This window comes from Podarcis tiliguerta (genome assembly GCF_965153285.1).
Source record: "Podarcis tiliguerta genome assembly, chromosome: 16".
Taxonomy (NCBI): domain Eukaryota; kingdom Metazoa; phylum Chordata; class Lepidosauria; order Squamata; family Lacertidae; genus Podarcis; species Podarcis tiliguerta.
In genome coordinates this window covers 41,485,299-41,511,568 of record NC_139549.1, presented here as the reverse complement: position 1 = coordinate 41,511,568, position 26,270 = coordinate 41,485,299, and the positions used below count along the sequence as shown (strand labels likewise).

At 46.2% G+C, this 26,270-nt stretch overlaps 1 long non-coding RNA gene across 5 annotated transcripts; it reads right to left on the bottom strand.

Moving 5' to 3' along the window:
• Nucleotides 1–817: 817 nt before the first annotated feature.
• On the bottom strand, nt 818–15,214 carry LOC310667260. Of its 5 annotated transcripts, none has more exons than XR_014506238.1 (5): nt 15,074–15,214; nt 8,485–8,628; nt 7,588–7,770; nt 2,468–2,616; nt 818–1,761 (listed from the first exon to the last, which is right to left on the bottom strand). It is a non-coding gene; the product is annotated as an uncharacterized lncRNA (long non-coding RNA). The 5 variants fall into 5 exon arrangements; XR_014506239.1 differs by having other exon boundaries at nt 7,593–7,770; XR_014506240.1 differs by having other exon boundaries at nt 818–1,758; nt 7,593–7,770.
• Between the last annotated feature and the right edge of the window lie 11,056 nt (nt 15,215–26,270).

Sequence of the window (26,270 nt, the reverse complement as noted above, 5' to 3'; positions counted from 1 at the left end):
CACAATCACACCTCCAGCTTCCGGAGTCTTTGACTCCAGCAGGCATCTGCTCCCAGCCCTCTCTCTGTCTCTCCATATTCCCATTCTGACAGGATTTAGACCTCCCCCTGCTCTGCAGCCCAGAGATGGGACAGTGGCAGCCACACGTGTGAGAATCAGGCCACTCTTTTATCCCAGTGACACTGGATGGAGAGGCAATTTAAAATACAGGCTTTTACACGTGTTCAAGGTGCACTTGTATGGTGTCAAGCCTGGAAGTAGTGCGGAAGGGACAGAAACACCTAAAAGAAGCCAAAAAATCATGCGAAAACAGCTTTTCAGTGGAATCCCGGTCAGAGCCGTCTTTCCCATAGAGTTTAGTGGTGTGTTGCGCCAGGGCGCCGGCCTCTCAGGAGTGCCCCAATGAGTGGGGGAGCTGCGTGGCTTTGCCGGCGGCCTCCCCTTTCCTTGCACGCCCGCCAGCTGCACGCCCACCAACCATAAGGCTGGCAGGCGTGCAGCTTCCCTCCCTAGCCTCTGCGGGGATCGCTCTCCTCCCGAGGAGGTTTGGGAGGGAAGCTGCGCTCTCCTCCCGTGGAGGCTTGGGAGGGGCGCAACTTCACTCCCAAGCCTCTGCAAGGATCGCTGTCCTGCAGCGGCATGGGGGAGAGTTGTGCCCCCCCTGGGTGGCTGGCAGTGCGCAGCTATGGCCACCCCAACACTATCTGTGGTAATTTGGGGAGGGTGCTGGGCGGATATTTGCACCCCGGCGCCACATCTGCTAAAGACGGCCCTGATCCCGGGAGCCCTTGCACCAACCTTTGAAGCCTGTGGAGAGTTGGAGTTTGAGGGAGGGAGGAAGCAATTGTGGTGGAATTTGGCAGATTATTGGAGGAGTTTGGAGGAGTTTCTGGAGGAGTTTTTTGAGATTATTTTTTTTTTAGTTGTTTGGGGAGGTTTTTTTGAAGAGGTGTTTTGTTGTTGTTGTTGTTGTTTTGAGATGACACCTGAACACACGCATCGTCGTCTTCCTCAGGTGATGACAAACCCAAAAGGCAGCAAGTGGTGCCCAGACTGGAGGAGAAGTTGGAAGTGCTGGACTGTTTACAGGATGGCATGAGCGTTTGTGCTGTGGCACACAAGTTTGGCAGGAATAAATCCAGCACAGGTGCCACTAAGATGTGGGAGAAATAAATCCGGGCATCAGCGGCAGCGAGTACACCTGCAACTGCCAAGGTCCCCAGGTACGTGCGAGACGAGGCCATGGGGAAGGCACATGAGGCCCTGAACCTGTGGCTAGAGGACATGACTCTCCAGCGTATCCCCATTGATGGCAGCACCTTGCGCAAGAAGACTCTCAGGCTGTATGCACGCTTCAAGCAGCCTGCAAAGGAGTTCTGAGCCGCTTCAAATGGTGTGTCAATCTGAAGAACATTGGCGACCATGTTGAAGCTGCATCCGTGGACCAGGAGGGTGCCCAAGCATGCCCTGACCAGCTGAGGAGACACCAAGTGCGCCCTGACCAGCGGAAAAGACAAAAGCGCCAGCTGCCCATTGCCATGTTCCTTGGTGAGACACCACCAGCCCCACCAAGTGCATCTGACCCACAGCCAAGCTCTTTGGGGTACCGGCCTACCCTGCTTGTCATTGTTTGCAGAATGTCCTCCAATGATGAGGAAGACTGAGAGCCACCATTGCCCTTGTGTGATGGTTTCCCCGATGAATTGTGAAGGTTCCATGACATCACAGCCGATCAGCCAATCAGGTACATGCCAAGTCCTGCTAGAAGCAAGGAAGGAAGGATGTCAGCATGTCAGAAAATAGGGATGAGTTCAAACAGCCTTCCCCAACTTGGTGCCCTCTGTCTGCTTAGATCTGGGGCTGATGAGCGTTGCAGTCTAAAACTGCCAGAGGGCTCCATGTTGAGAAAGGCTGAGTTGGAAGGAGGTGTTATTCCCAAGGATTCTGCATATTTCCTTTTTAAAATTCTGGAACTATTCATTATTACACTAATGAAGGGAAGGAGAGAACGAATAGAAAAGAATGGAAGGCGAGCTGAGTGCTGCCAGGGGTTTGGGGCGGGGGGAAGAAGAGCACAGAGTCCTCCTTCTCCCCCCAGGTTCCTTGTGCTGGTTTCCATCGAAGCATTAATTAAGAGCACCTGCCCTTGTAGTCAAGTTCTTCTTCATTAGGAATAGAGCGTGTGTCAATGTGTAATTAAAATTATGCATATTTTTTTAAAAATAGCTCTTTTGAAATAGAACCCTAGTCATCCATACCTATTAATTTAATCAGCCAATTGAGCTCAGGTGAATTCATCGCTCCTCTCTGTCCCCCCTCCCTCCCTCCCTTAATGCTAACAGGAGTGAATTGAGCAGGAGGATTTTAACTGATTAAGTTACCATAGCAATGCAGCTCATCTCTCTCCTTATCATGTTTCAAGCTCCTCAACCCTGTTAGCCACGGAAACTGAATTCACACAACCAACCTCCAGGTTCCTTCTTCCTTGCAATTTTTCTTCTGCAGAGGAAGTCATGCCCCATTTTCAGGCAACAGTGAGCCCTACTCCTGAATTCCATCCCTTGAAAATCATTCTGCCATTACTGTTATCTTGGGTGGGTTGCAAGTTGGCATTTTCTGTGTATTGAAAAGTAGGAAAAGAGGGAAATTCAGTTTGGTTCACATTTTTATTTGAACCTACCTTCATTCACACTTCTTGAAACAACGTGCACATCAAAATGCAGATTATCTTTTGAAAGTCACAGTTGCCAGATTTTGTACCCAAACTGCATATATTAGGAGGAAGTGTGCATAAAATGCAGACAGAGTGAAAATAAAATAGAAATAAAGTGTTATACAAAGGGAAATTACTTGCAAAAATGTGTACATTGTGGAAAATTGTCTACAAAAATGTGATTATTAAGAGAAAGGGCATGTGAAGAAAGGGGAAGAGCAAGGAGAGCCTGCTTGCACTAACTGCCTTGCGCAACCACCTTGCAAGGTGGGCCAGTCATGGCCCAAACTATTCAGTACTTGGTGCCCCCTTCATGGATCACTGCCTTGCCGTGGCGAAGGGGCTTGAATAACTCAGAGAAGCTATGAACTATGCCGAGCAGGGCACCCAAGATGAACAGGTCATAGTGGAGAGTTTTGACCAAACGTGATCCACCTGGAGCAGGAACCGGCAAGCCACTCCAGTATCCCTGCCAAAAAAACTCCATGGACAAAGACAACAGGCACCAAAAAATTATGACGCTGGAAGATGAGCCCCTCAGGTCGGAAGGCATCCAACATGCTACTGAGGAAGAGCGGAGGACAAGTACAAGTAGATTCAGAGGTGATGAAGCGGCTGGGCCAAAGCTGAAAGGACGCTCAGTTGCGGATATGCCTGGAAGCGAAAGGAAAGTCCAATGCTGTAAAGAAAAATATTGCATAGGAACCTGGAATGTAAGAACCATGAACCTTGGTAAGTTGGATGTGGTCAAAATTATGATGGCAAGAATAAATATTGACATCCTGGGCATCAGTGAACTAAAATGGACGGGAATGGGTGAATTCAGTTCTGATGACCATCATATCTACTACTGTGGGCAAGAATCCCATAAAAGAAATGGAGTGGCCCTCATAGTCAACAAAAGAGTGGTGAAAGCTGTACTGGGATGCAATCTCAAAAATGATAGAATGATCTCGATACGAATCCAAGGCAGACCTTTTAACATCACAGTAATCCAAGTTTATGCACCAACCACAGGTGCTGAAGAAACTGAAATTGACCAATTCTATGAAGACTTACAAAACCTTATAGAAATGACACCAAAGAAGGATGTTCTTCTCATTATAGGGGATTGGAATGCTAAAGTAGGGAGTCAAGAGATAAAAGGAACAACTGGCAAGTTTGGCCTTGGAGTTCAAAACGAAGCAGGGCAAAGGCTAAGAGAGTTCCACCAAGAGAACAAGCTGGTCATCACAAACACTCTTTTCCAACAACACAAGAGACGACTCTACACATGGACATCACCAGATGGGCAGCATCGAAATCAGATTGATTATATTCTCTGCAGCCAAAGATGGAGAAGCTCTATACAGTCAGCAAAAACAAGACCTGGAGCTGACTATGGCTCAGATCATCAGCTTCTTATAGCAAAATTCAAGCTTAAACTGAAGAAAGCAGGAAAAACCACTGGGCCGGTAAGATACAATCTAAACCAAATCCCTTATGAATACACAGTGGAAGTAAGGAACAGGTTTAAGGATTTAGACTTGGTGGACAGAGTGCCTGAAGAACAATGGATGGGGGCTCGTAACATTATACAGGAAGCAGCATCTAAAACCATCCCAACGAAAAGGAAATGCAAGAAAGCAAAGTGGCTGTCCAACAAGGCCTTACAAATAGTGGGGGAGAGAAGGCAAGCAAAATGTGAGGGAGATAGTGAAAGATACAGGAAATTGAATGCAGATTTCCAAAAAATAGCAAGGAGAGACAAGAAGGCCTTCTTAAACAAGCAATGCATAGAAATAGAGGAAAACAACAGAATGGGAAAAACCAGAGATCTGTTCAAGAAAATTGGAGATATGAAAGGAACATTTCGTACAAAGATTACCATAATAAAAAACAAAAGTGGAAAGGACCTAACAGAAGCAGAAGACATCAAGAAGAGGTGGCAAGAATACACAGAGGAATTATACCAGAAAGATATGGATGTCTCGTACACCCCAGGTAGTGTGGTTACTGACCTTGAGCCAGACATCCTGGAGAGCGAAGTCAAATGGGCCTTAGAAAGCACTGCTAATAACAGGGCCAGTGGAAGTGATGATATTCCAGCTGAACTAATTAAAATTTTAAACAATGATGCTGTTAAGGTGCTACACTCAGTATGACAGCAAATTTGGAAAACTCAGCAGTGGCCAGAGGATTGGAGAAGATCAGGCTACATCCCAATCCCAAAGAAGGGCACTGCCAAAGAATGCTCCAACTACCGTACAATTGCACTCATTTCACACGCTAGCAAGGTTATGCTTAAAATTCTACAAGGCAGGCTTAAGCAGTATGTGGACCGAGAACTCCCAGAAGTACAAGCTGGATTTAGAAGAGGCAGAGGAACCAGAGACCAAATTGCAAACATGTGCTGGATTATGGAGAAAGCTAGAGAGTTCCAGAAAGACATCTACTTCTGCTTCATTGACAATGCAAAAGCCTTTGACTGTGTCGACCACAGCAAACTATGTCAAGTTCTTAAAGAAATGGGAGTGCCTGATCACCTCATCTGTCTCCTGAGAAATCTCTATGTGGGACAAGAAGCTACAGTTAGAACTGGATATGGAACAACTGATTGGCTCAAAATTGGGAAAGGAGTACGGCAAGGCTGCATATTGTCTCCCTGCTTATTTAACTTATATGCAGAATTCATCATGCGAAAGGCTGGGCTGGATGAATCCCAAGCTTGATTCAGATATGCAGATGACACAACCTTGATGGCAGAAAGTGAGGAGGAATTAAAGAACCTTTTAATGAGGGTGAAAGAGGAGAGCGCAAAATATGGTCTGAAGCTCAACATAAAAAAAAACGAAGATCATGGCCACTGGGCCCATCACCTCCTGGCAGATAGAAGGGGAAGAAATGGAGGCAGTGAGAGATTTTACTTTCTTGGGCTCCATGATCACTGCAGATGGTGACAGCAGTCACGAAATTAAAAGACGCCTGCTCCTTGGGAGAAAGGCGATGGCAAACCTAGACAGCATCTTAAAAAGCAGAGACATCACCTTGCCAACAAAGGTCCCTATAGTGAAAGCCATGGTTTTCCCAGTAGTGATGTATGGAAGTGAGAGCTGGACCATCAAGAAGGCTGATCGCCAAAGAATTGATGCTTTTGAATTATGGTGCTGGAGGAGACTCTTGAGAGTCCCATGGACTGCAAGAAGATCAAACCTCTCCATTCTTAAGGAAATCAGCCCTGAGTGCTCACTGGAAGGACAGATCCTGAAGCTGAGGCTCCAAGACTTTGGCCGCCTCATGAGAAGAGAAGACTCCCTGGAAAAGACCCTGATGTTGGGAAAGATTGAGGGCACAAGGAGAAGGGGACGGCAGAGGACGAGATGGTTGGACAGTGTTCTCGAAGCTACAAACATGAGTCTGACCAAACTGCGGGAGGCAGTGGAAGACAGGAGTGCCTGGCGTGCTCTGGTCCAGGGGGTCACGAAGAGTCGGACACGACTAAACGACTAAACAACAACAACACTTGGTGCTACCTCCAGCCCTCTTTGTAGCTACAGCTCTTGGAGGGGCATAGGGAAAGAGAATCTGGAGTTATTAGGCAAATGTGCAAACAGGGACTTCAATATGGCATCCGGTTTTCTGGCTGCTCCCTGGGGTGAAAGAAACCTGCTTTTTTTCTACTGCATTCACTCCTGCAGAGATTCCAGCAGCCTGTCAACCCCAATCCTATACCTCTGTGTAGCATGAACCAAGCAGCTTAGGCTCATGGGGGGGTCCTCCACTAACCTTGTGAGTTGCCAACGATGCACACGAGACCCGCCTGTCAAATTATGTCAGGTTTATTAGGAATAAAGAAGACAAGGGAGAGGACAAAGAGATAAAGCAGAATATGGAAAACAAAAGGAGCTCTTGAGCTCAGGTCTAGCTTATACTGAACCAATTACTTACTAGCAGGCTTCTTGCCTCAAGGCAGATGGTCAGTTGCAGGTTTTCTGATGGTCAAGTAGGGCTGAGGGGCATTGGTGGGAGGGGCAAAGCACTGCATGGCCTCCGTCTTTAAGGTTTTCCCACCAATGCTGTGGGAAGTGACAGAAATCGCCACCAGGATTTTTCAAACTTCCTGCCAAACAAAACCTGTCCTGCGTTTGTGAATTTGGGGAGAAGGGTATGCCTGGCTCACTAAGGCGAAAGGGTGGGCAGACAAACAGGTTTTTCTGCTACAGGGAACACAAAAACATTGATGAATTTGTGTGAGGATTTTATTTTTAATTTCTCCTCGCAGGAGAAAGAGGCGCATTTGAACTATGTGGGTGAACAGGAGTAGCAGAAGACCATTCTCTAGGAACAAACATTAGACAGGCCACCCTGAGCCTAAACAATATATCCTCTCCTACCTTCCTTAACATTCCCACAGAACTGGGGTCGGAAGGTTTTGGCCCAACCTGTCTCAGCTGGAATGACAGATCAGAAGAGGAAATGAGGCTTTGCAAGAAGAAACTCCCTGGCAGCCCAGGGTCAGAGACAGGACACTTGGCTAGGCTGGTGCTCAGAGCCAACCTTTGAATATCTGTGGGGTTGCTCCACACAAGCAATGTTGCCTCTCATCTGAGGATCCGTTTACAATGTCAGCAGCAGAAACACACAAGAGGAAGGCACGTTTGGCAAACCCTCACTGTGATCAACTCCCAGCCAGAAACCTCTGTCCCCACTGTGGAAGGACGTGTGGATCCAGAATTGGCCTCCGCAGTCACCTACGGACTCAGTGTTAAGACCATGTTCATGGAAGACAATCTTACTTGGCTACGAGGGATGACCAAAGAAGAAGAAGAAGAAGGAAAAGAAGACTGGCAGGTTCATCAAGTTATCAGCAGTTTCAGGGAAGGACCATAGCTCACCACACCTGCTTGACTTGCAGAAAGTCCCCTGGCTCAATCCCTGGGTGAGGTAGCAGCAGGTGATGGGAAAGATGACCCTCCTCTGCCTGAGGAATCCCTGGAGAGCTGCTGCTCTAGGCATTGAACTCGGCTACAGAGGAATCTCTTTCCTGCACATAGAAACGTGGAAGGATTGAGCCGGCACTTCTCCTTGTGTGCTCTTTTCCCCTGCGTGGAGAGACTCTGCCCAGAACATGCAGATACACATCTCCCCCAGTGCGCAGCAAACTGGTCTTGCCTGGGAAAGCTGTTTCATGTGGTCTGCAGAGGGCATAAACTGGTCCTTCTTAGATTGTTTCCCTTTTACCAGGGAGCTGCTGGGCAGCATCACTGCCTACGATAATCTTTTTTGTTAGTAAGGAGAAAAGAACAGCGGCAAAATGCTGAATTGGCCCCTCCTGAATGGGCCCCTCCTGCTCCTCATGAGGCTTCTGCCAGCGGCACACCCTTCCAGCCAGCCTGTCAGACTCCCCTGGGCAACTTAATGCCATTGAGATCCATACAATTGGGAAATGGCAGGTAATACAGAGAGCAAGAAAGAAGCTCTCTCCAATTTGCTGTGTCTAAGCCGTCCCCCACAAGCCAGGCCTCTCCCACAACCCACAAGCAAATGATCCCTAGATGCAAACCAATTTGATACAAAGGTTCCCTCCTTCACTCCAAGGTTGCCCCCCTGTGCACAGTTATGCCTGGGCGGGTCCCACTGAAATGAGCAGGGGATTATCTGTGGCTGCCTGCATGGAAGAGTGTAGGGAATTTGATGGGAGTAGAAAGGCGGGCAGAGCAGAGGTGGAGGGCAAGAAAGATGAGGAGATTGCCTTTGAGAGTATTCATAATCTAAGCAAGCATGAAATGAACCCTACCTGGTGGCGGAGGAGGAGGGGAGAGGGGCGTGCCCAGCAGAGGCTCCTGCAAGGCTGGAGCAGGAAGGGCAGCTGCCGCCTCCTGTCCCTGCAGCTCATTAGGAATGCGTGGCACATTTCCCTCCAGTGGCGCATTCTGCTGCAAGAAACCCAGAAAAAGACAAGAAAAATGAAGGCAGGTGCAATCTCATTTTCTGAGGGCTGCAAGTCAGCCAGGAAACGGCTATTATTCCATCGACTCTGTCGGCATTAAGTTATTTCCTTCACTAAATACGGGAGTGTTCATGAATATCTATTGAGTTCCAGGTAGTGGCGTCTGGCTGCACGGCGCCTCACTGATTGTAGCTTTATATTCCTCCGACAACACACCTCAATCTCACACTGAAGTGAAAGACAATAGTATTTTAAATTGGTTAATAAATCTCTAGATGGATGCTCCTGAGAGGCCGGGCGACTTCGTCTCTATTACATGAATAAAAGTGATAAGGCCTCAGCCATGGAGGGGTGTTTCTGAATTGGGGAGGTTCCTTCCAGAACGCCCCCCACGTGCCCTTCAAGGCAAGCTGCCTCCTTCTCCCACTCAGCTCCAGGAAGGTCTTTGGGTAGAGCAGCCAAAACAAGCTGCCTTCACAGAGGAAGGGAAGGGGTCAGCCAGAAAGGTCCTCTGTTCCCAGAGTCAGGATGGAGCTGATCACACCAGGAAGACAGTCTTTCCCTTGGAGTATTCCTGAGCAGAACGGGAAGGGAAGGGAGGAACAAAACAGAAATAAGATTGCACAACATTAAGAGAATCATAGAATTGTAGACTTGGAAGCAGCACAAGGGTCATCTAGTCCAACCCCATGGAATGCAGGAAACTTTTGCTCAACGTGGGGTTCGAACCCACAATCCTAAGATTAAGAGTCTTATGCTCTACCAGCTGAGCTATCCCATCTATTTCTTTAGGCTTTCTTCGTTGCTCCAATTCCTCATTCATTTCTACTCAGCATGATGCCTTCTTTGAGGCAGGGCAATTTCACATTTCTCCTGTGTCAAGGATCCCCCCCCGGCCCCCCCGCTCATGCAACTCCACAGGAAAAACCTCTCTCCTGCGCACAAGCTCTCTGTGGCTCCCCTTCCTGTGAATGCCTGACAAAGAAGAATCTCATCGGGTTTGCGGCTGTGACAATCAGATCCTCCACTTGAGAGGATTCCCACTCTTCAGGGCACCTTGTCCAAGTTGCCACTTACGCCCTGACTTGTAATGAGTTTCCTTGGCCTGCCTTTGGGCATTGTCCAAACACTTTGAGAGCAGCACTTCTTATTTCAGGAGAGTGGCCGTCCTCCCCAGGCAGCCGGCGTCATCTGCAAAGCGCCTGACCTCTCCCTCCGTGCACTCAGGAGCAGGCCTCAGAATGTCATGTCGGCCCACAAAACAGACAGCCAAGATGGCAGCTACTTTTCGCATGCAGCACAAAGGGTGGCGTGAGGGGGCGCCATGGGTTAGGAGGCCACATAATGATTACTGTTAGTGTGATGCTGACAAGGCTCTTGACAGGCAAGCGTTCCTGACTCAGCGCATGGCCCAGCTCTTCCAGCCCACACCATGGCTTCCCCCTGAGACACAACCAAATAAAGATTCCCCCCCCCCTTTGGCTTTGCTGCAGCTCTGGGGTGGGGCTCCTCTGGAGTTTGGATGCGGAGTGAGACCTTTTCCAGAATGGAAGGAGCTTATCAGAGGGAGATAGGAAGAAACTGAGATTAACTGAAACATCTCTGAGGTGAGAAGAGCTAACAAAAGGCAGGACTGGGAAGAGACTGAGGGCTCCTTGTAGCAAAAGTGGGGGGGGGACAATTCTGAAGATGTGGGGGGAGGGTTTCTCCAAATATTGCCCCACTTCCCCCCCCCCCATTGTGCACAATGAGAACCCCACATCTTCCCACATAATTTACCATGAGAGATAGCCACAAATGACATAGCTTGGAGAGAGAGAGAGAGAGAGAGAGAGAGAGAGGTTTAAGCTGCAGCACCATGATGATGGGAGGCTGGCAACTTACAGTTTTTGAAAATTTGCTGACATTTTTGAGGTTAAAAAATAAGAGCTGGTGCCAGAAGTTGCCTCCATAAGCAAAGTTGTTCCAGAGCAAATTAAGAGGGAGCTGTAGAGGAACATTCCCAACCATTCCTCTGATCTCTCTCTCATTGCTCCTCCTCTCCGTCACACCTTCTGGATTTAGGGAGAAGCACTGGCTTCAGTCTGTCCTTAGTGGGCATCTCTAGGGCAGTGGAGCTGCCAGGATGGAATCTTCTCTCAGGAACACAGGAAGCTGCGTTTGACAGCGTCACTCCATTGGTCCTTTAGCTCAGCATTGTCCACATCAGGGGCTGCCCAGAGTTTCCAGCAGGAGAACGAAGCGTTGGGAAAGGTTCAGAAGAGGGGGTGGAGGGGATCCCCTATGAAGAAAGGTTGCCACCTTTGGGACTTTTTAGTTTATAGAAAAGGCAAGTAAGAGGCAAGATGAGAGAAGTTTATAAAATGCCAGGCACAAGCATGGAGAAAATGGATGGAGAAAAGGTTTTCTCCCTCTCTCATGACACCAGAACCCATGGATAGCTAATGAAGCTGAATGTTGGGAGGTTCAGGGCGCATAAAAGAAGGCACTTCTTCCTGCAGCACAAACCTTGGAACTCCCTCGCGAAGGAGGCCAGGGCTGGTTGCCAACTTCAGTGGCTTCAAAAGATGAGACCGATTCATGGAGGAGAAGGGCTCTCTCTCAGTGGCCACGAACCACAAGCTCTGCCACCAGGGCAGAGGCAGTAATGAACAAAGGGATTTTATAGATAGGGATGAGCAGATCTGATAATATCACTTTCTCTTGGGTTCTCATTTTTCCAATCTGAAATTCAGTTCTCCACATTTCCACATCAGTTTGCATTTTGATGCAATATTCTCTTTATAGGCACATGTTTCTATGTAATTTCTATGCAGTGACTCCTCATTTGACAAAGACTTAAGGATCACCTTGCCAGATCAGAATAAAGGTCCATCTAGACTAGCATCAGGTAGTGCTGAAGGGATTTGATTTCTGGGAGGTATTTTATTATTATTTTGCATTTTTGCATTTTACAATATTTCAACAACAAAAATTAAATCTAAACAAATTAAAGCTACATTTTCTTTTACCCCCCCCCCCCCGCAGTTCCTTATTTTAAATCGGAATCTTACTGCATAACCAATTCAAACCTACTTACAAGTTTAACCTTTTTACTCCCTTTAAGTTATTTCTTACTGCTCATGTTTATGTGGCAATCCTGCTTACATTTTTAATTGTTTACAATTTTTCTTCATGCATTCAACAATTTTCCCAATTCTATTTTAAAAAGTCTGTCATCTTAATCTCTTATTCTTCCAGTAAATTTTGCCATCTCTACGTATTCCATCAATTTTCTCAAGATTCTTACCAGATCCTTACCTTCCAAGATTGAAATACTGTGTGGATTGGAATGCTGTATAATTATCCTGAGGATCCTTTGAATTTTGTGATACAGCCCTTATATCACAAAATTTACCCAAACACATCAAAAATGTATATATTGTGATAAATATTTTAGGATTGGCAGATACTAGGGCTCTCATGAAATTTTCTCTTGGCCACACCTGCAGAATAGCAATTTGCTCACACCGCGTCAATTGTTTTCTTTATCAGAAACATGTTGGAAAACAAAAACAGAACACAACACCTTCATAATATGACCATGGGACACCCAGAAAGTATAAAGCAATGTAGCTATAAAAGAACATTCCCAAAATACAATTATGAACGAGCCTCTGACATATGTACCTTAAGGTGTGAGTTTGCTTTTGCCAGGCAATCCCATTTAGATCAGCTCTATTTTGAGATAGACAAACTAGACTACCCTGAAATGTCTCAGTGCTTCTGTGATTGTCCCTCTATACCTTCCCTCTACACCTGCCATCCTCTCCTGCCACACCCTCTGACTTGGGTCTTGTCAGTGGTGGCGTCCTGGTTATGGGATGCCCTCCTCACAGAGGCTCACCTGGCACCTCCCTTGTGTTCTTTTTGACACCAGAGAAGGAACTTCCTGTCCCTTTTATTACAATCCATTTGGGGACTTTAACTTCTGCACCAAATTCATCTGGGTGTTTTATGATGGTATTAATGGTTTTAACTGCCATCTATTGTGCTGACTTCAGCTGCCTTTGTGATTTTATGTCATTTTATTTGTGTTATTGTTGTGAATTGTAATGTGTATTTTATTGTTTTATGTAAAGCACTCAGAGACCGTGGTCACATGGGCCATCTCTCTCTCTCTCTTGTGCGCACACACACACACACACACACACACAGAAGAATACATAAATAAATAGGAAATAAATGTATGCATTGAGATACATGCCATATTTAAATACAGTGGTACCTCGGGTTACATACGCTTCAGGTTACAAGCTCCGCTAACCCAGAAATAGTGCTTCAGCTTAAGAACTTTGCTTCAGGATAAAAACAGAAATCGCGAGGTGGCAGCCCCATTAGTGAAAGTGGTGCTTCAGGTTAAGAACAGTTTCAGGTGAAGAATGGACCTCCAGAATGAATTAAGTATGTAACCAGAGGCACCACTGTACAAAGTTTTGTGCATATTTTTAAAATGATCAAATCCCAAGCCCCACAGGTCAATGCAGAAGTGGAATGGAACATATCTTTGTTCTATCGCACTTCTGCATTAGGATAACAATACTATCTAAATACTTCTATCCAGTATCATACACAAATTATATACTTATATAATAATCTATTGTAACTGAGAATACTTATTATATCACATGATAATTTCCTCTTTATTGTATTGTTTGCACTTTTTTCTCTTTCTTCCCCCCCCCCTTTATTTTATAACCAAACACTTCTAATAAAATATTAATTTTAAAAATGAACCAAGTCATGCGAAATGACCTGATACAAAATAATCCTTCCAACTCAACAGCATCATCCCTTTCCCAACAGCAGCCGACATCCGGTGGTAGAATGCCTCTGAACTTGGGGGTTCTACTAAGCATGATTTTCCTAAGAATGTTCATCTTGCTTTCTTGTATCAGACCAGCATCCTGATTCCCACATGGTGAGCCAGATGATGCCTTGCAAGAGGCCCCAAGCAGGGCATGGTTGCCCAGACTGCAATATCTCAAGGACTGCGTCTCACCATATGAACCTGTGGTCATCATCTGAGGCCTTTCTTCAGAGGCCTCCTCCAGGAGTGGTCTGGAGGTAGCAACCCAAGAACAGTCCCTTTCTGCTGGTGATCTAAATCGAGACGCTCGTTGTTTTGATTCTGAGCTCTCAGGGGAGCCCATGCCAAAGCGTGAGACCAAATAACAAGCATCTTTTGGTCTGGCGCTCAGACATGGGCGTAGCCAGGATTTTTGTTATGGGGGGCCAGCACTTTGTTAGGGAGGCAGAACCGACGTGATTGGTCAGTTAAGTATTTCTATTGTTTTACTTTATCTGGCCCCTTGGCTACGCCCCTGTGCTCTGGTGCAAGCCAACTGATTTGCGCTAGAGCATGAGACCAAAAGACGAGACACTCTGGGACCCAGGCAGAATCCGGGAATGGCTTCTATAATTCCGGGATGTCCCCTTTAAATGAGGATGGTTGAACAATATTCTGTTGCTCCCAAGGGAGGCCTGCCTGGTGCCTTCATTACATATCTTTCGGTGAAAACGTTTCTCTTTAACCAGGCCTGGGGCTGATTAACAGTCTATGGCCTTCTATTTTTGTTTGTGGAAGGGGGGCTAGTTTTTTATTTTGTGTTCTGTTTTAATAATATTTTTATTAATTTTCTCAATAAACAAGATCATTGCATTAAAGAAAAAAGAAAAAACATAAAGTAAAAAAATTAAAACAACTGTATGCACACTTAATATTAGATCCACATTATGGGATGACTTCCCTCCACTCCCTCCCGTGGTTCCTTTGTATTATCTTCATTTATGCATGTCAATAAAGTCTTTATCTCTAATTACCTCCAAATGTAAACATTATCCATAACATTACAAGTGTTTTAAAAATCCTGCTAATGTATTAACTTCCTTACAATGCTTTTGTAAATATGCAATAAACATTTCCCATTCTTATTATATTATTATGTTATGTTTTATGTTAGGTTAGGTTAGGTTAGGTTATATGTTATATTTATGATATGATATGATATGATTTCTAAGTTTCCCAGTTAATTTAGCCATTTGCACATACTCCATTAACTTGGTTTGCCAATCTTCCTTGGTGGGGACTTTTTCTTTCCAGTGTTTGGCTAACAATATCCGAGCAGCTGTTGTTGCATACATGAACAAATGCTTGTATTTATTATGTCGTGGGCCCGCAGGCCAGATCAGGCCCAACTGCCCTCTGGATTTGGCCCGCGGACGGTCCTGGAATTGCCGCTTGGATTGGCGTGACCGTTCGGCACCTCCTCCCTCCTCTCTCCCTCCTCCTGGCTTTTCCCTGCCCTGCAGAGGAAGGGAGCTGGGCTTTGACTGGTGCCAGCCAATCCAAAGCCTCGCTGCCCGCATGCTGAGGCGCAGCCCAGACTCACCACCAGCCTCTCCGTTCATGGCCGTGCTGTGGGCATCATGATGGGCGCATCGTGGGGCTTCAGCTGGAGCTTGGCGCACCTGCTGGCCCCGTGCCTGGTGCCCAGGAAAGCTGGCCCAGAAAGGAGAGGCGCTCCTGCCAATGCCAGGAGGAGGTAGGAAAGCAGGGGGAGGGGAGGGGCTGGGGAGGGGGGAGAGGAACCCCCCCCCCGCCACCACATGCACGTACATGCATGCAGTCCGGCCCGCCGCAAGGTCTGAGGGGCGGTGAACTGGCCCCCTCCTTTAAAAGTTTGCTGACCCCTGCTTTAGGTAAATCCACTCCTGTAATACCTAATAAGAAAGCTTCCGGTTTTTTGATAAAGGTTATTTTTTTCAATTCGTTATATAGCATCCCCCCCCCCCCAATTAAGAACCTTACGTACATTGCCACCACGTATGAGAAAACATACCTTCTACCTTCTACTTCTTTACATTTCCCACACTTATTTTCCCTTGTTTTATACATTTTTGCCAATTTAACTAGAGTTAAATACCACCTATACATCATTTTCATAAATTTCTCTTTAAGTAAGGTACAGGCCGTAAATTTTATATCCTTCTTCCATAGTCTTTCCCAATCTGTCATCAGAATATTATGTTCCACGTCTTTTGCCCCACTTTATCATAACACATTTGACCTCTTCATCCTAGGTTCCCATTCCAACAATATATTGTCCTTTTTTGATAATAATTTAGTATCACTTTCTATTATTTCTCTGGAAATTTGAAATTTCATAGGTGAATCCTTTCTTTTTATCATTTTTGAATACTTCATTTAATTGGAACTATTGTAGCCACTGGCGGACAAAGGGGGGGCGGGGGGCGGTCCACCCTGGGTGCCATCCGGGGGGGTGACATCGTGGCTGCCCCTACTTCCGGGATGTGTGGCGCTTGCCACGCCCACACCGCTTTATGTGCACCCCCGGACACATGCTACGCCCCTGCGGGCAGCGCATCATGCCCCCTGGGACGCACGCCAGCCACGCCCCCAGATGTATGCCACTCCCGGTGCCAGAGCAGTTAGCTTCGCCACTGATTGTAGCCAATCTGTTACCTTTCCTTTTACTTCTTGAAGTTCCTTCAATTTTAATTGGTTATCCTTTTCCGTTAACAGCTTTCTACATGTTGCCCAATTAGGTTTCATATTTACTTTTTTCATGGATATTGCTTCCAGTGGGGAAAGCCACCACAGTATTTTTTGTTCTAACAAAACTTTATATTTTTCCCAAACTTTAAAAATCGCATTTCTTATTATGTGGTTCTTTAAGCTTTTATGCACTTTTGCCTTCTGGTACCACAATTACGCATGGCCAATCAAATCTATTATCAAGTCCTTCTAAATCTAACAAATCTGTGTTTTTTTAATATTATCCAATCCCAAATCCAACAAATGCAAGAAGCTTCATAATATAATTTTATATCTGTTTTGTTTCTGTTTTATTCACTGCATCTGAAGATCACTGCTCTGTGATCTTCAGATGCAGGCAGTATTCAAATTTAGTAAGTAATAATAAAGTCATACCTCTGGTTTCAGACGCTTCAGGTTGCATTTTTTCTGGTTGGGGACCGCCGAAACCCAGAAGTACTGGAACAGGTTAAATCGTGCTTTCTGCATGTGCAGATGCACTGAATCACAACCCACATGTGTGCAGATGAGCCGCTGCGGGTTGCGGACGCTGCGGGTTGCGAATGTGCATCCCGCACGAATCACATTCACAACCCGAGCATCCACTGTACAGCAATAATAAGATATTCCGGGGTGTCTACTTTTTAATGGCACCATTGAAGGAATCACTGTTATGTGGTATGTACGACAGACAAAAATGAGCTTTTGCTGCAGTGAATTCATATACAAGTTGGAGAAAGGAGTGTCTCTTTTTTGGAGGGGGTGCCTTTTTCTTGGGCCCCCCCCCCGGCCCCTGCACAGATATTTAGTGCCTGTGAGATGATTCCTTAGTGAGTCTACAACAAGTGGAATACACAATAATCTCCTCACGTGTGGATGTTGTTCCTGTTTTCATTCCAAGGAAAGCAGCTTTTGAATTATCTATCTGGGAAGTAACATGAAAGGGAAATTATTCACAGACAGAAGAAGGGAAAAGGCACGGAATTCAATTATGCAAAAAGCGAGAGAAAGCATGAGGGAAAGTGATGCATTTTCCTTAATTCCTCCACAGGCTTCTCTGTAGTCAAAGCAGCTGAAAGTGGAGATGGCAAGAGAGGGTTTTGGTCAGGTTAGCTCTCACATCTCCCCCCCCCCCCTCCGTGTGTGTGTGTGTGTGTGAGTGTGTGATCAGCCCCCCTTGCTTTCTTTGGAAATGGCTCTTTATCTCATCCTGCTTGCAGTTCCTGGCACCAGGCTGCCAAATATGAGGCGTGGGAAGTCCATCAAAGCCCACTGTCCCTGCTGTCCCAGGGTGGCTTTCCCTTCCACCTCCCTTTTTGCCCAGGAGTAACACCTCTGGCTCAGTGAGAATCCAGACAGAGGTTCTGTGGTTTAGCATTCTCAACACTGGGGGGGGGGGGGGCATTCCCAGGGTTTTGTTGTTGTATATAACCCTGTTAAATATACCAAAGTAATATGTTCCTGACATGGCAACACCTGTGGAGATCCTAAATCCTGCTGGACTCGAGGACATCAGAAGACCCCTGCCTCTCTCCAATAGTCCAGGCCCCAAATAAACATGGCCCTTAAATGAGCCAGGCTATGGTGTCACAACTGAGGAAGAACCCCTGGGTTGCTCATGAGTAAGCAGTCCCTACTGCTCCTTCCCTGCCACCAGCTGCGGTTCAGGTGTGGCTAGGGCTTCCACCTGTTCCTGGAAAAACTTGATCATCCTTTTTTGGAGAAAAGTGTCCCCTGCCCTGTTTGGCCATCATGAGACCTGGGGCAGCTGAAAAACTTGGGGCCAACTGTCACGGCACCTTGTGGGAGTGGATTCCATGGTTTATTGATGTGCTGTGTGAAAAAGAGCTTTTTACCTGTCCTTCATGTTGCACAAACAACTGGCTCTGGCACCTGCACATGTGTGGTCCAGTGCTGGAGGGCTTTGATGTTCCAAGGTTCTCTGTCATCCTTTTCTGTTTGGGGGTGTTGGGTAAGGTTTAAAGGGGGGTGGATGGAGAGCTCTTACCAACACTGTGCTGCTCACTTCTAGCTTGGCTCAACGCTTGTGATGCAGACATCAGCTACAGGCACAGAAACTATGATGGCGACTTCAGAACTATGGTTTCTGCCCATACATACAAATTTGATTGATTGCTTGATTAGTCCAGCTCGTGGGATTAATCAGCTAAGGATTCTTTCACCATGCAATTGCCTTACTTCTAGCTTTCCACAAGTGATTTTGGGGACAGAAGTTGTGGGAGGCAAAAGAGTTGCAGGGTGGGGAGAGAATGGTGGAAGAATCTCTACAGATGCAAAAGGCCAGTCATGTAGGGGAAGGACCAGTTGAGGTTAAAAAGCCAAGCTGTGAGCCAGGAAGCTCCCAGTTCCAATCTTGCAATGGTCCTTCTTCCCTGGAAGTTTTTAAGCAGAGGTTGGACGGCCATCTGTCACGGATGCTTTAGCTGAGATTCCTGCATTGCAGGCGACTAGATGACTCTTGTGGTCCCTTCCGGCTCTACAATTCTATGATTCTATGCTGTTTCCCCAACAATCCCACAAACATTTCAGGACAAATCCTCCTCTTCATCACTGCTGCAATGCCACCTGCCACCTTGGCATTCTGTTAGTTTCGCAGTCTGTTTACTCACCCCTGATAAATTTGTCTTCAGCACTCATGGGGGGGGTGAGGGGGGGTGTATCTTCCCTGGGCTGAATGACATGATTTTGACCCAACCCATTAATTAATAGCTCATTAGGAGCCCAAATTTGTGATAGATCAGCAGTGGACTTGGCACACTGGCTTAATTTAATGATTTCTTGCATTACTTTGCTAATCATCTTTAGTCTGATTCAATTCATCTCAATGTGACTATGCTAATTTCTAATTAGGGCTGAAATGCCAATGCTGCATATGAACTGCAGGCAACCTTCTTAAGGCAACGGCGGAGGATCCTCTTTTGCCGGCCAAGTTCCTCTCTGGCAAGGTGTTTTTGCATGCTGATGGTGCAAGCAGCCCCCTCTGGCCGCTTCCTTCCTTTCGCTCCTTGCTTGCCGCTTGTCTTGGGAGGGGGGGAAATGTGCAAATGGGTCTCAGCTGCTGAGCTTCTTAGGGAAGGCAGGAAACTTTGCGAGAAAAGTACGCCTGCTAATTCAAAACATTTATGTTAGCCGATATAAATTTATTTAGTGCCATAAATTACATAATTGAATTTTTATTTCCTTCATATATTTGAGTGAAATAACTAATATTTTGAGTCGGCTTGGCCTGCAGATGTCTTTCACAGGAACATATTTCCTGTAATATTATGCCTGTATAAAGCTGACATTTAAACGGTTTAATAAATGAGCAGTTGTTTGACTTGTTTCAGATTCAATACATTCTGGAACATTAATAAAATATATTTCATAAGGCAGCTCAATAGAGCATCGCCATACAAAGACCATGATTTATTAGTGATACTTTTGCTATTAGGGAGGGACAGATACTCAAAATGTCATTAAGGTTAAAATAATAATCAATCACACTAATTAGACCCTATTTTTCATATGCAAATATAATTAAGCATACACTTCCCAATAACTTTAAAGAGAATTATTGGAGCGGCGGAAAGGGTCTGGAGAGAGGGAAGGAGAGAGGGGTCCCCTTTTGCACTAATGGAGCAACCGTTTCCCCACTTGAACATGCAAACAAAACCACTTTGTGTATTTCCCATAGCTCAAAAAAATTCAGGCAGCATCAGGGAATAACGAGGCCTTCAGGGGGAAGCTGCTTTGGGGAAGCAGAGGTAAATTCTGAAGTGCAGGAGCCATAATGAGAGGCCCCCACAGCAGCCACAGAACCATGGAGAATGCAAAAATGCTGCTCTGATCATGGGTATAACACCCACACACCCTAAACAGCAACAACGCCATAACATCCCAAGATCACAACCCTACACATTGTTTCTGGGGAGGAAGCTCAACAGACCTCGGATACATTGACTTCTGACTGCTAAAGTGCAGCTTGTAAAGCACATTGAGCTTTAGCAAAAGATCTTCAGCTAGCTGAAATGTAACCTTTAGCTTTTAATTAGAAGTGCAAACAACCCAGCGAACATGTGTTAATCATTAAAACTGCAAGCATGAAGTAGGAACCCCTTCAAAGAAAAGAGGGGTCCAGCCTCTATCTGATTGTCTTCCTCATCCTCCTTCCATGCTAATCAGTCATAAACAATAGTAAAGCTTAAAAGCCTCATCAAGATCTGATTCAGAGCCAGGAGGGTCTGCGAGGCAACATGGCACTCCAGCAGATGACACCATTACCCCTGCACTGAAAAAAATCCCAGACCTGCTCTCCTGCTCTGCACAACAACATGACAGAGGTGGCTAAAAATCAACAGGGAGAGATAGAGGACCGCAGAGGAGGAAGCTGCAAGTGATTTATTTGCCCTAACAAATAAACCAATCCACGTTACTGTTCTTCAGGGGCAAAAAGGTTTAATCCATGGTTCAGTATAGAACTGGCACGGAAAACTGCTGGAGTTATCCTTTGAATGGAGTCATCCATATTCCCCCCCCCCCCGCCCCATTTGCAAGACTTGTAATGCAACATACCAGGTAAAACAATCCCCAGTTCCACTTCTGATGCCTCTTCACTCTTGGCCGTACCTCCTCTTCTTCCCTGCCTCAGTTTTTTTGTTTGTTTGTTTTTGTTTGTTTTTAAATACTTCCACTCTCTTATTCCATTGCTGCACACCATCTCTGAGTGTGAATAAAGTGAGGACATCCAAAGTCATCAACAGAGCTCCAGCCCAATGATTTAGGATGGCACATGTGAGATTAAGGCTGCCGCCCTAATCACATAGGGATGCGGGTGGCGCTGTGGGTTAAACCACTGAGCCTAGGACTGAGCCTAGGACTTGCCGATCAAAAGGTCGGCGGTTCGAGTCCCCGTGACGGGGTGAGCTCCCGTTGCTTGGTCCCTGCTCCTGCCAACCCAACAGTTCAAAAGCATGTCAAAGTGCAAGTAGATAAATAGGTACCGCTTCGGCGGGAAGGTAAACGCTGTTTCCGTGCACTGCTCTGGTTCACCAGAAATGGCTTAGTCATGGTGGCCACATGACCCGGAAGCTGTATGCCGGCTCCCTTGGCCAATAAAGCGAGATGAGCGCCACAACTCCAGAGTTGGTCACGACTGGACCTAATGGTCAGGGGTCATGATGGCCAAGATTGCAGAACCCCATCCTCAGGGTTCAGAGGACCTCTCAGACCAAGAGGAGGCTGTGCCTTCAGTGTTCCTCTCCCCTTCTAGTCCACCCCTGTGCAATGCAGGAATCACCGCTAACCTTTTGAGCTGAGTGAATTTTAGCTTCACCTCTTCTGCAAATCTTGGAGCACCTAAAGAGATGTGTGAGTTCATTTTCCATCCTGACTATTCCCCATTATAATTAAATAACTGTGCATTTCCCTACAGAGCAGGGAAGCCATTCAGAAGAAGTGGCTTAGCCATCTCAGGTTGGAACTTTCCACAACAGATTGTCTGGGCTTCGGGATGCTGGGACTCATGCAAAAGGTTTTCTTCAGTTTTGTGGCAGAGAAGGGTTAATAAGTGATGTTTATTTATGAACTTGGAATATTACTGTTGCATAATTTGAATATAATGCCTGTTCATAGATGTGCATACTCCCCCCTTTATTGCATGCTATAATTTCATTTTTAAAGGTTCCTGTGTACCATCCTTTAAAAATGATATCGCAAACAAGAAATAAATTCTTTTCTGCAGCTGTGCTAACTATATGTACCCAAGGGATCCACCGCTCTGTCCTTGACACAACCCTCTGGGGATTTCACCTGGAGAGGCTTTGGCAGGCCAGACCTCTGTTGCAGGGGGTGGCAGAATGGGGGCTTCAAGGGGAAACGGCAGTCACGTCTGTGCTGCTGGTAAGATTTCTTTTCTGGTGAAAATCAGTGACCCTGCATATTTCCGCAATTGCAGGCCCAGTTCAGGCAAGACAAACCATGGAGGAGAAAAGGATTTTTCCCCTTGTTTTTTTGTCATGGAGTTTTCTTCTAAATGGGCAGAGGCCACTGCACACACAGAATAGGGGTTCCTCATACTTGAATTGTCACTAAGATCCTTTTCTGTGTAAAAAGGACTATAGCTTTCCTTTTTGTGTTTTCATTTTGTATTTTGCAGTTTTTTTATATGTCATTTTGTATATTTTTTGTTTTTTGTGTTTTCATTTTGTATTTGTACACTATAAATTGCTTTGTTTGGTATGAATGAATGTTTGGAATGGAGGGCAGTATATAAATTTAATAAATCAATGAATGAATGAATGAATGAATGAAGACAGGAAACTGCTGCTGCTGCTGCCGCCATGTTTCCCGGGGACATTACTTGAAATCTGGGGACATTCCGGGATAGAATTTGTCCCGGGACAAATTTGCAAATCCAGGGACTGTCTGGTAACCTTCTAGTTTAGCATCCTTTTTTTAATATATATATAAAATATTTATTAAGGGTTTGGAAATTACAGAAAAAAGAAAAAGAGAAAGAAGGAAACAATATAAATTTAACAAAACATACATTACAATTACAATAAAAAGAAGAAAAAAGACCACTACAACAATACAGAAAAAAAGGAAAAATGAAAAAAATGAAAAAAAAACCCAATACATTAAACACACACATCCAATATTCCATATCTTTACCTTTCATTAACTTGGTTCATCAACCTCCTCACACCTCCCTTTTTTGTATTCTATTTCAATTAACTGTTTCAGCAAATTCTTTCCATCTTACTCAATTTTTGTTCTATAATTTATCTTAACTGTCTAACCTTAAATTTTTCATTTTATCCCGTTATCAATCCACTTTTACTTAAATCTTTAGTACATTTCTGCTAAAACCATATGACTTCATTCCAGCATCCTTATAACATTCATTAATTTTACAATGTTTTTGTAGGTAAGCTTTAAATTTTTTCCAATCTTCTTACACCGACTTTTCTCCCTGATCTCGGACTCTGCCAGTCATTTCTGCCAGTTCCATGTAATCCATCAACTTCATCTGCCATTCTTTCCTGGTGGGTAGATCTTGTGTCTTCCAATACTTTGCGATAAGTATTCTTGCTGCTGTTGTGGCATACATAAAGAAAGTTCTGTCCTTCTTTGGCACCAATTGGCCGACCATGCCCAGGAGAAAGGCCTCTGGTTTCTTCAGGAAGGTATATTTAAATACCTTTTTCATTTCATTATAGATCATCTCCCAGAATGCCTTAATCTTTGGGCACGTCCACCAAAGGTGAAAGAATGTACCTTCAGTTTCCTTACATTTCCAACATTTATTGTCGGGCAGGTGATAAATTTTTGCAAGCTTGACTGGTGTTATGTACCACCTGTAGATCATTTTCATTAAATTCTCCTTTAAGGCATTACATGCCGTAAACTTCAAACCTGTGGTCCATAACTGTTCCCAGCCAACCATCATGATATTATGCCCAACATCTTGTGCCCATTTTATCATAGCAGATTTCACCGTTTCATCTTGAGTATTCCATTTCAGCAACAAGTTATACATTCTTGACAAATTCTTAACTGCCCACTGCCTTAGCAGTCCCGGCCCAGCCTTCCTTTGGAAATGGCTCCCCACTTTGTATATCTAACTTGGGCACCCCTCCTTTTCCCAACTTCTCCTTGCAAAACTGACACCAGGCATCATGATCATCCCCATGAGAGGAGAGTGCTGCCTTGGTTGGCACAGATGGTGGGAAGGAGGAGACTGCCTTCAGGGCTTCCCCAAGGGGCTCGGCACGTTTTGTTGCTGACGTTCTCTTGTTAGATGTACACCAGCAGCAGGTCTCAGTGTTTTGGAGATGGGTGGCATCTTAGCTGCCCTGACAAGGTGTAACATCAGGAGGCAGGGGATGGGGTGGAACATGAGATGCGGTGCAACAGCAGCCCCCTCAGGGAGCCGGATTAAAGTGCAGATATGGAAATGGGGGAGGGGAAGGAAGACAGGGAGAGGAGGTGGGGAGAGGTGGCATCTGATCTTTCATGCACATCCATGCCTGAAGCCTCAGGCTGGGCCCTGTCTGGATCTGAGCTCGCAAAATACTAGAGATGGGGCTGTTTTCCTGCCTTTAACCATGAGGAAAAACACAGCAGCTTTCCAAGGTGTGGTGAGGTGGCTTTTGTAGAGCGAATGAGCGCAGTCTCCTTCAGCAGTGCATCGCAGGGTGAGGTTCGGGCAATCATGGGCTCCTTCCCCAGCCTGGTGCCCTCCAGGTGATTTTGGACTCCCATCATCCCTAGCCAGCAAAGTTATGCTTCCATCGGCCCTGGCATTATGTGGCTGTGATGGTCGGGGAGTTGGAAGAAAACATTGTTTCAATGGTCTTGGGTTCCACATCCTTGGTTTAAATCAGCCTTCCACAACTTGGGGCTATCCAGATGCTGCATGGGTAGAGGAAGACAGCCGGGTTCAAATCCCCACTCAGTAAGATAATCATAGAATTATAGCTGGAAGGTACCCCAAGGGTCATCTAGTCCAACCCCCTGTTAAAGCATCCATGGCAGGTGGCCGTCGAACCTCTGCTTAAAACCCCCAAGGAAGGAGAGTCCACCACCTCCCAAGGGAGACCGTTCTACTGTGGAGCAGCTCTTGCCATCAGAAAGATTTTCCTGATGTTGAAAAACTCCTTCCTTGTAAATTGAAGGCATTGGTTTGAGTCCTGCCCTCCAGAGCAGGAGAAAACAAGCTTACTCCATCTTCCACGTGACAGCCCTTAAGATATTGGAAGATGGCTATCCTATCTCCTCCTTCCAGCTTGTCAATATCCCTCCTAAAATGTGGTGCCCAGAACTGGACAGTATTCCAGGTATGGTTTGACCAAGATTTTAAAGCATTGGGATTGTTTTGCTGCTGCATTACGCTGTTGACTCATGTTCATCTTGTAGCAATCCAGGTGTCCCCCATCTTATATCTGACTCTCGGCAGGCCAGCTGTAACAGGGGATTACACAAATCAGGGGGGGGGGCTTAGGCTGTTAGCTGTGACAGCTCAGTGGGGTTCCTGTTGCTGCTGCATTTGGGCTGCAGACGGTGAGCAGGACACAGACTCCTTCTGACACCTGAAGTGGGGGGGGGGCGCGCAGTGTGTGGGTGTCCAGCATCACAGCCTTAACTTCCACCCGCGCCATGTTTGGGCCCCAGGGAGCCTCCATGGCTAAAAGACGCTGAACCAGCCCTGCTGCAAACGAGCCTATTAACCTGACTTGCTCTGGGCCTGGGGCGAAGCCAGCGGCTCTGCAGCTCTCAGGCAAGATGAAAGGCGGGCGAGACATCCTCATCTGCAAGGAACGCCAGCCATGAAGGAATCCGATCTGATTACGAAACAGGAGGGCCCGGCTGGCCCAGGAGAACCAGGAGGTGCTGGGGGAGCAGAAGGCACAGAGGTTGGCCTCCTCCCTTGGAGCAGAGCTGGCCCCTGTGCCCACGTGGGAGTGCAGGATTTGCTTGTTAGCCTCCACTGCACAGGAGGGGGAGGGGGAACCCCTGCAAGCCTGGGGTGTCCCTGGCCAGTCTTGTGTGCAAGGTTAATTGGAGGAGGAAGCCTGGGCCAGGTGCAATTACGAGTTTCCTGCCTCTGGTGTCACCTGGGGCCATGTGGATCTGCAGCACAGTAACAGGATGGGGCCCAGATCAGCCGCTGGACTCAGCTAACAGCTGAAGAGGCTCCTTCAGACCTCGCTTGCCGCTTCCTCCATTAGAAAGCTTGCCACAAGAGGCTAGATTCAGCTGCAAAGCAGGCAGGAATTCAACCCATGTGGCTTTCTCCCTTGCTGCATTTCCACAGCAAGCGATGTGCAGGTCCTCCACATGGGGGCAGAGACACTCCTCTTTCTAGGACTATCTTAGAGCACAACCTTCATCAGGTCAGTCAAGATAATTGGGAAATAGTGCGCAGTGAGTTCTCTATAGTTCTTCACCTGGCAAAATAGGATGGCGGGAGGAGGAAATATTGGCTGATGGTAATGGCACATTGCCATTCTGAGACAGAATTTGAG